We start from the raw sequence: 7,655 nt of genomic DNA, 5'->3' as shown, positions 1-7,655 counted from the left end.
TTTCAAATACAGAGCACTGTAATAATTCACTAAAATTCTATTTACCTTATTAATTGCCAGTATATTTTATGTTGACATGAAATGGGAACTAAGTTTATATGTTATCTTAAAATGGAGCTTTTGAAATCCTTCCTTTGGAAGTCAGGTAGGTTAACAGATTCACACACAGAGGGGGCCCATGATTTTTCTTCTGCATTTTCAGTGTTGCAAACATTGCTAATTTTGTTAGCAACTGCAATTCATTTTTCCTAGCTTGTAGTTGCTGTGAGTAGCCGTAACAGATGTGGACAGTTACCACACGTCTGTACAGACAAAAGCAAGACAACCTGAATCAGTTTTTCGTGGACACTTCACTAGGATTTGAACTTTTTTTTTTCCAAGTTTTTCAATTTAGTGCTCTTACTTACAAATCAAAACGAGTAAAGGCATGCACACCAAAATATGGCTAACATTTCTATCTAATGCCTTTAAACTCTTTTTCCTTCAGGACCTAGGAGAACATGCTTGGCTTTTCTTCCTTTCCTTCCTTCTTCTTTCCTTTCCTCTTCCACTCGTAAATTTACGCCCGGGTCTTCCAGGACCACCTGGCTGTGTTTCACTGCCACCGGGCTCAGTGTCAGGGCTTTCTCACAGGTGGGGTGGAGGGAGCCTGGAGACAGGGTGATTAAAGAAGGGAAGAGTATAGGCAGCACGCTAACGGACTGCAGAAGCATAAACCTAGCAGATGACGAAGGCTGTAATCCTCTCCAGGCTGCCAGAACCCTTAACCCTGCAGGACCTCCGGCTACCTGCAGGTAGATGGGCGTGCTTTGCAGGGCCCTCGACACCCAGGTAAGGTTAGGGTGCGGGTGGGAGCTCGAAGGGACTGCAGTGGTGCATCGCCAGCCAGGGTGACGGAAGGGCCCCCGACGGTAAACTCGGCCCAGGTGCCCCCTCCGCTCCGCTCCGCTCGGCTCCGGAGGGACCCCGGCCAGTGCCTCCACCGGAATCGGCGGCGACCGGCCGACCGTGAGAGCCACCTCCTCCGCAATCCCCCGCCCCTCGGCGCCGACGCTCCGCGCCCCTGCCGGCTCCCCATTGGCCGCGGCGCTCGCCAATCCTGGTGAAGCGGCGGGCTGGCAGGGCTCCGGTTGGCGGAGCCGGCGCCGAGCCCCGCCCCCCGGCTCCCGCCGGGCCCCCAGCCGGGAGGGGGCGTGGCCGCGGCCGTGGCCGGGCCGGAGGCGGCGTCGCTGGCGCCGCTGCGTGCGGTGCGGTGCGGGGCGGGGGCGCCGGGCGGCCGCGGCGCGGCGGGACCATGGAGCTCGGAGCGCAGCCCCGGCGGCGGCGGCGGCATCGCGGGCCGGTGAGTGCGGGCTGCCGGCGGCCGGACTCCCCGGTCCTGGCCCCTTCGCCGCTGGGCTCCGGGTCGAGCGGCCGCCCCGGGGGAGGGCCGGGCGCGGGCCGGGCCCCCGCAGCCCCGCGGCCAAGTGAAGTTGCTGCATCGCGCCGGGCGCTCTCGGGAGGGCGACGGGGCCCACTGCGGGCCGCGGCTCCGCCCCGCGCCCTGCCCTGCCCTGCCCTGCCCTGCCGCCCAGCCGCATCCTCCGCGCGGGCTCCCGCGCCGGCCCCGCGGCCGCTCTCGCCGCGCGGCCCCCGGCCCTCCGCCCGCGCTGCCCGGCGCGCTCCCCGGGCTGCGGGGCAGGCTCCCGCCCTCCGGGCCGCAGGTGGCGCCCGCCCGGGCCTCCGCTCGCGCCCCGCGCCCCGCGCCCCGCGCCCGGGACCTTCACGTCCCTCGGCTCGGCGCACCCTGCCCGCATGTGGCCCAGTCCCCGCGTGCCCGCCGCCCGCCCGGTCGGGCCCTGCCCGCGCCTCTGCGCCGGGTGCCCCCCCCCCCCCCGCGGGGCTGCGGGCCGTGGGGGCCTCCGGCCTCCGCAGCGGGGCTCGGCTCCCGAGCGCGGGCAGGGGGCGGGCAGCCGGCGAGGGTCGTCCCCGGGAGACGTGCCCTGCGGCGGGTGGGGGCGGCGGCGCGGCGGGGCGCGGCGGGGGGCGCCTGGCTCTCGGCTCGGCTCCGCTCCTCGGCTCCTCGGCGCCGGAGCCCCAGCGAGGGGCCACCTCCCCGCGCCGTCCGTGGTGCCTGCAGGCCGTGGCGGTTCTCGTCGGCTCAGCCTCTCCGCGAGGGTAGTTCCGTGGCGGAGAGCGGAGTTCTTACTAATTAAGAAGCTAAGCCGTGGGCTTAAGGGTGAATGGGAGCATCTCGTTTTCTTAGCCGCTGTTGGGGATCTTACTAATTCTTTCTCATTTGGGGATCGGTTTTGAATTCGCACTGACTACCAGCAATAATTTTTTTTTGAGTTTTTAAAACACCGAAAATTAAACGGTCCGTTTTTGCTTTGTGAGTGCCCAAATCAAATGCATGCTGGGGCGTGGAGTTTTAGGATTCAAAGGATCCACGTTTTTAGGAGGGAAGGGACGAGCTATTTGAAGTATTTTTTTATTTTAAAAATTAAGGTTTGTCTAAAACTTAAAATGTCTCCGTCTCTAGCAAAACTTAAGTTCAAAGTGTTATAATGGACTTATTTTTCTGTTGCCTCTAGGGCGAATTCTGTGGAACCTTGGTTGCTTCTTTTTTCTACAGGCTTTACTCAACTTTCCTTTTCTAGCAGTGAAACAATGCGGTGATTCTTGAAAGCTAGTTCTTTTATCTACTTGAGAGGTTAAACAAAGGAAAGCCGGGTTTGACCTTTCCCATAGGCAGTTCTTATTGTGTGTCTGGTCTCCTTTCTAATAGCATCTGCATAGTGCTCACTTTTCTTCATTTTTGAAGATCTTAATTTGTATTCACTGAAGTTGTGTCCATTTGGGTATTTAAAAGCTCACTAGGTTGAGAGGTTTGATTGACTTTATATGTTTACAGTCTGACCCTGTATTCACTGTTGTCTTCCAACAGTGAAAAGAAGCTTGTTCTGGAACTGTCGACTTATAAAAATTGTTCTTGCACTTCCAGTTGCTGACATGAAGTTGCTTTATGGTATTTTACCTGTTTCCTTAAAATTTATGACCTAACAGTCAGTGATATGCTCCACTATTTTTTTTTTTTAATAATTCTGAAAATAAAGGTGAAATGGACTTTGTCAAGGGGTCATGCCAACACTGTAGCCTCCTGGCTGTTCTCAGCATGTCTTTGTAGATGTACTTTACACTTCCCATAGTAACCTGCATGTGGCAAGCCACCTTTTGGTTATTGGAATGTTTTCATTAAAACATAAGTATTAAAAGAATTGTCTGTGCTATGAGCTAGTACCAGTTATCTTCTTTTAGAGTTCCCAGAACTTTCTTTGGGGAATAATTACAAATTATGTGTTCCGCTTACATGCTTTTGTCATTCCTTATATTTTCTTGGGACTGCCTTCACATTGCTGTACAGACTTAGATGCTCACCTTCTCAGTCCTGTTTTTCTTAGAAGCCTGTTTTATTCTTTAAGATCAAGTGTTCTTGGGACCTGGTCTTGGGCATCTGGAGCCCAAGGCTGCCTGCGGTCCCTGCATTCTTCAGGGCTGGTTTTATGCTGGTCATACAGGAGTACTATATACCAGTCATACATAAATAAGGGGTATTATAGAATAAATTGAGTATCACTGTGGAGATCCATGGAGTAACAAGTCTCACCTGAGTCTTTTCATCTTACTGGTGTCCTGTTTCTCTCTCTGGAAGTAACCACACCTACTACTGTGGAGTGTGGCCTTCCAGAATTTTTTTGATAACCTTTTTCTTCAGAAGCCATTTAGGGGATGCTTGCTAAGTACCTGTAGTATTTTGATACTGGGATGCAGAAATAAGAGATAAAAGTGCTGTGATGGAGTTAGTAAGCAGAGAGGGATGGGAAACATCACATGAATGACCTAGTCCAGTCATTCGCTATACTTCAGAATTTATCATATGTGCTGGTGATGCAAAGATAAGCAAGGCGGCAGATGCCTCTTTGAGCACCTGTTCAGCTGGGTTCTCGGACAGTCTTAACCATCCGTTACAGTGCAGTGTATGGTAAGTGCTCTAGAAGGGATCAGCTATAGGAAGGAGCTCATAGGATGACTGCAAACTGGAGCTTAGGGGCTATTTGGAGAGATGAGAAAAGCCTCCCAGAGAAGTACAAGAGGAGGAATTTGTCAGTATGGGTTGAAGAGAGGCTTGCTAAACGTTGTCAGAGGGGTGGTGCATTGGAGTAACTGAAAACCGATGGTGGCATGGCCAAGTGCAGAAGGGCTCAGGAGCGGCAAGAAATGAGACAGAAGTGACTAGGGCCCATGATCATGCCATGTAGGGTCTTGTGATTCCTGTTGTAAGGAGTTTGGACTCCTCTGTAGGCAAAGGAAACAGTTGCAGAATTATGAAGCAAAAGGGCATGATCAGAGAATGGATGGAAGGGCACAAGCATGGAAGGAGGGCACGTGGGGGACGTGGAATTGCCCGGACTTGGTCGTTGGGTGGGGGTTGTATGTGCAATGGGGGAGGGAGTTAAGAGAGGGAGGAGTTCAGGGCTGTGCAGAGTCCTCGCGGATCAGTTGCGGGGATGATGCCTTTCTTATGGAGCAGCAGCCATTTGGAGGAAGAAAAGATGGATGTGCTTGGCCTTGTTAAGTTTCAGGTGGCAGTGGGACACAGTGTTTAGTTGATTACATTAAGGATCTGGTTGTCGGGGGATGTTTGGATGGAGACAGACACCTGAGAGTCTTTAGCACTACACTTCCCCAACCTTGTGCTGATGTGATGCAGGGAACACACAGGGAGACTGCAGGATATTGAATTGTAGAAGGAAATGCAGTGGTACTTGACATCTGTCCAACCCTGTGGGACATACTAGCTCAAAGTAGTCAACAGTTTCTACCATCGGCTGCAGTACTATCCTTTTGCTGTATGTTTGGAAGGCTGAGTGTTTAGTGGTTGCTGCATTCCATGTGAGAATCAATGTGGAACAGGAAGTGAACGAGGTGCTATCCAGTCCACATCCAAGATTTGAGAAACTGTAAGGCGCTCAACAGGTACATACATACCTTCAGTAAATACTTGTGGTTTATGTAATAATGACATAAAGATACTCATTTTCTGTCAATTGAAGTGTGTTTGAAAAATGGGTAATAAGTTGTTAGGGCAAAAAATACGTAAGTTATTTGAACTTGTCCAATGATTCAATTACTCAGGCATTTCTTTTGGTCTGAGATGCTAAGTGAACAGAGAAAGTTCTAGAACCTCTGCCTTTGCCTGTATTTGTTAATGGAGAATGTTGGAGTGGATGAAGTTACTCAAGATGCATGTACAGAGTGAGAAAAGGAGTGGTGGTGGTGGTATAGAATATGATCTGAGGAGCTCTTGTGTTCAGCAGATACTCAGGAAAGAATTGAGACAGAGGAGGACAGTTGTGTGTGTGTGTGGCCGGTGGGAGGGGGGACAGGCATGAATGATGTCTTAGAAGCCATGATCCAGGAGACATCAGTAAAGAGGGATGCTAAGAGCCAGAAAATTTTTAGTAACCTAGATGGCGGCAGTGGTGACACAGTGATGGGGACATGAGCAGAATGGCCAGAGGGTTTGATAGTGGAAGCCAGAAAATGGTGCCACTGTGTGTGGACAACTGAGAAGCCTGGTGGGGGGGAAGAAGGGTGGCTCCAGGAGGCTGGGTAAAAAGGAGGATACCTTTATTTTTTTTTGAATAGAGGTATTTGAGCATGTTAAGAAGCCAAGAGGGAGAGGAGAGGGTGCTAGCTAGCCAGGGATCCAGATAGATAGTGCTTCCAAAGTTTCCATTGGATTTAGCCCTAGGATAGAATTACTGGTTTTCAACGAGAGGAGTCTCAGGGGAGCCTTACTTCCATGGACTAAGGAGTGAATGGCACTCAGGCGGGGGAAGCTAGTCAGGGCACGCACATCTTTCTAAACCTTGGTTTTGAGGAGGGGAGAAGGGCATTCACGAGGGAGGGACATCTGGTACAGGGTAAATTTTTTTTTTCAAACAGTGACTTTATTTTCTTTTATTAACTTTTTATTTTTTTTTTTAAGAATGCTTTTTTCCTTCCCTTTGAGACATGTGTCTCATAGGACTTATTTGTCCTTCTCAGGGTGGGGTGCTTTGGACATGGCTGTGCCTTTTTCCAGGTCCTGGCATTCCCTGAAGGTCGTATTGTCTGTGACTGTGCTGTCCTGCTTTCCTTTCTGACTGGATGCTTTCTACTCTCACTGTTCTGCTCCTTACCTCAAGGTCAGTTTTGTTTGTCTTGCGCGAGAGCCTATTCTCCCATCTTAGCAGATATCCTTAGATTAGAATAATTTTTCCATCCTCAGATTTCATTCTTAAATTTTGGAGCCTCCCTATTCTGTTTCTTCTCCGCTGGATCTGTGCCTCTTCTTCTGTTGACTCTATTCATTTACCTTTTTTAAACATCCTGAATATCCCAGGGTCATTTCTCTTCTTTCAGGTCTGCTAGCAGCTTCTGGACCTCAGCTCTGAGCTCAGCATCTGGGATCATTTCTCAGAGACTTGGGCCTCTTCTTAAGATGTCCTCTGACCTCTTAGAGCAATGGTCTTTAAACTGATCTGAAGATTCACTCTTCTGCTGTATTGGATATTCTTGCACTTTTTCTGAGTTTTATTTCTTTTAATATTTTTCTTTTAGTTTTTGCTTTATGGTTCTTTTCAGTCAGTTCACACATGTGTGAATGAATGCCTCCTGTGGATCATTCTAGTTACTAGTGATGACAGCGTTGATAGGACCAAGCTACTGTCCTCAAAACCTAGAGAGGGAAAGCAGAGGTAAAATGTCCTGCTAACTACAGACTCCTTGCGCGCAGGCACCAGACATCACGGTGCCTTGTACACAGCCAGCACTTAGTAGATGTGTTCCAGCTTTGTTGAACAATCTCTGAAACATTGTGATCATGTGCAGATTGTTTGGATCATAACCTCAGTGACCAGTGCTAACACTCAGTGCCTCCTTCGCTCCAACTGACCATTTCCCCACCACCTTTGTAATCTTTGATCCCTGAGTCTTCCTTTTACTAGCCATTGAAAGTCGTATTGGATTTTTAAAGTTGTGCTCCAGTGCATGCTGAAGATTTTATCACCATGCTGCTCCGGTTCCATTTTAGCTCATCTGGCTTCTCTCATTGAGTGCTGTTATCCATTTTGTGCACACGAGCAGTTCAGTGAAATTATATTGCAGTATAAAAGTATGGATGTGATTGACTGAATTAAGAATCCAAGTGGCCATATTTTATCAGCTGAATGGAAGAAATGGTGTATTCTTTGCACATAGTAGAACCTCAACAAGTATTTTTTCATCGACTGAACGTGTCCTGTGTTTTGATTCAGGACTAGGATAAGCAGAACACTATAACTACTGTGTAATTTTAAAAACCTGGGCTGAGCCATTTTGCCCTACTAATGTCACAGTTCTGTTCTCAGCCCCTCAAACTATGTACATGCCCCCCCCCCCCCCCCCCCCCCCCCCCCCCCCGCCGCCCTCCAGAACCATTTGGTTATGTAGTCCTATAGTAGAGTTAATACCTAGCCACAATTTAGCTCTGAATTGACTTTGTAACTCTTTGCAGGGCCATACTCTATGCTGTTCAGAAGTAACACTTAAGAAGGAGAGGTTCATGGATTTAAATTGCTCCCTGTGCTACA

General features: G+C 49.9%; 1 protein-coding gene across 5 annotated transcripts in view; it reads left to right on the top strand.

The window, feature by feature from the left end:
• The first annotated feature begins 1,214 nt into the window (after nt 1–1,214).
• Nucleotides 1,215–7,655, top strand: part of WASF3 (WASP family member 3) — a 133,238-nt gene continuing 126,797 nt past the window's right edge. For 4 of the 5 annotated variants that reach the window (XM_049100987.1, XM_025462649.3, XM_049100986.1 and 1 more), the window contains exon 1: nt 1,215–1,342. The gene's annotated coding sequence lies outside the window, so the exon portion shown is untranslated. Of the gene's footprint in view, nt 1,343–2,199; nt 2,219–7,655 lie in introns of those variants that run through there. The other variant, XM_035719344.2, reaches the window with a different exon arrangement.

This window comes from Canis lupus, chromosome 25 (genome assembly GCF_003254725.2).
Source record: "Canis lupus dingo isolate Sandy chromosome 25, ASM325472v2, whole genome shotgun sequence".
Classification (NCBI taxonomy): domain Eukaryota; kingdom Metazoa; phylum Chordata; class Mammalia; order Carnivora; family Canidae; genus Canis; species Canis lupus.
The sequence above is the reverse complement of the archived record's forward strand: the minus strand, read 5'-3'. Positions and strand labels throughout refer to the sequence as shown.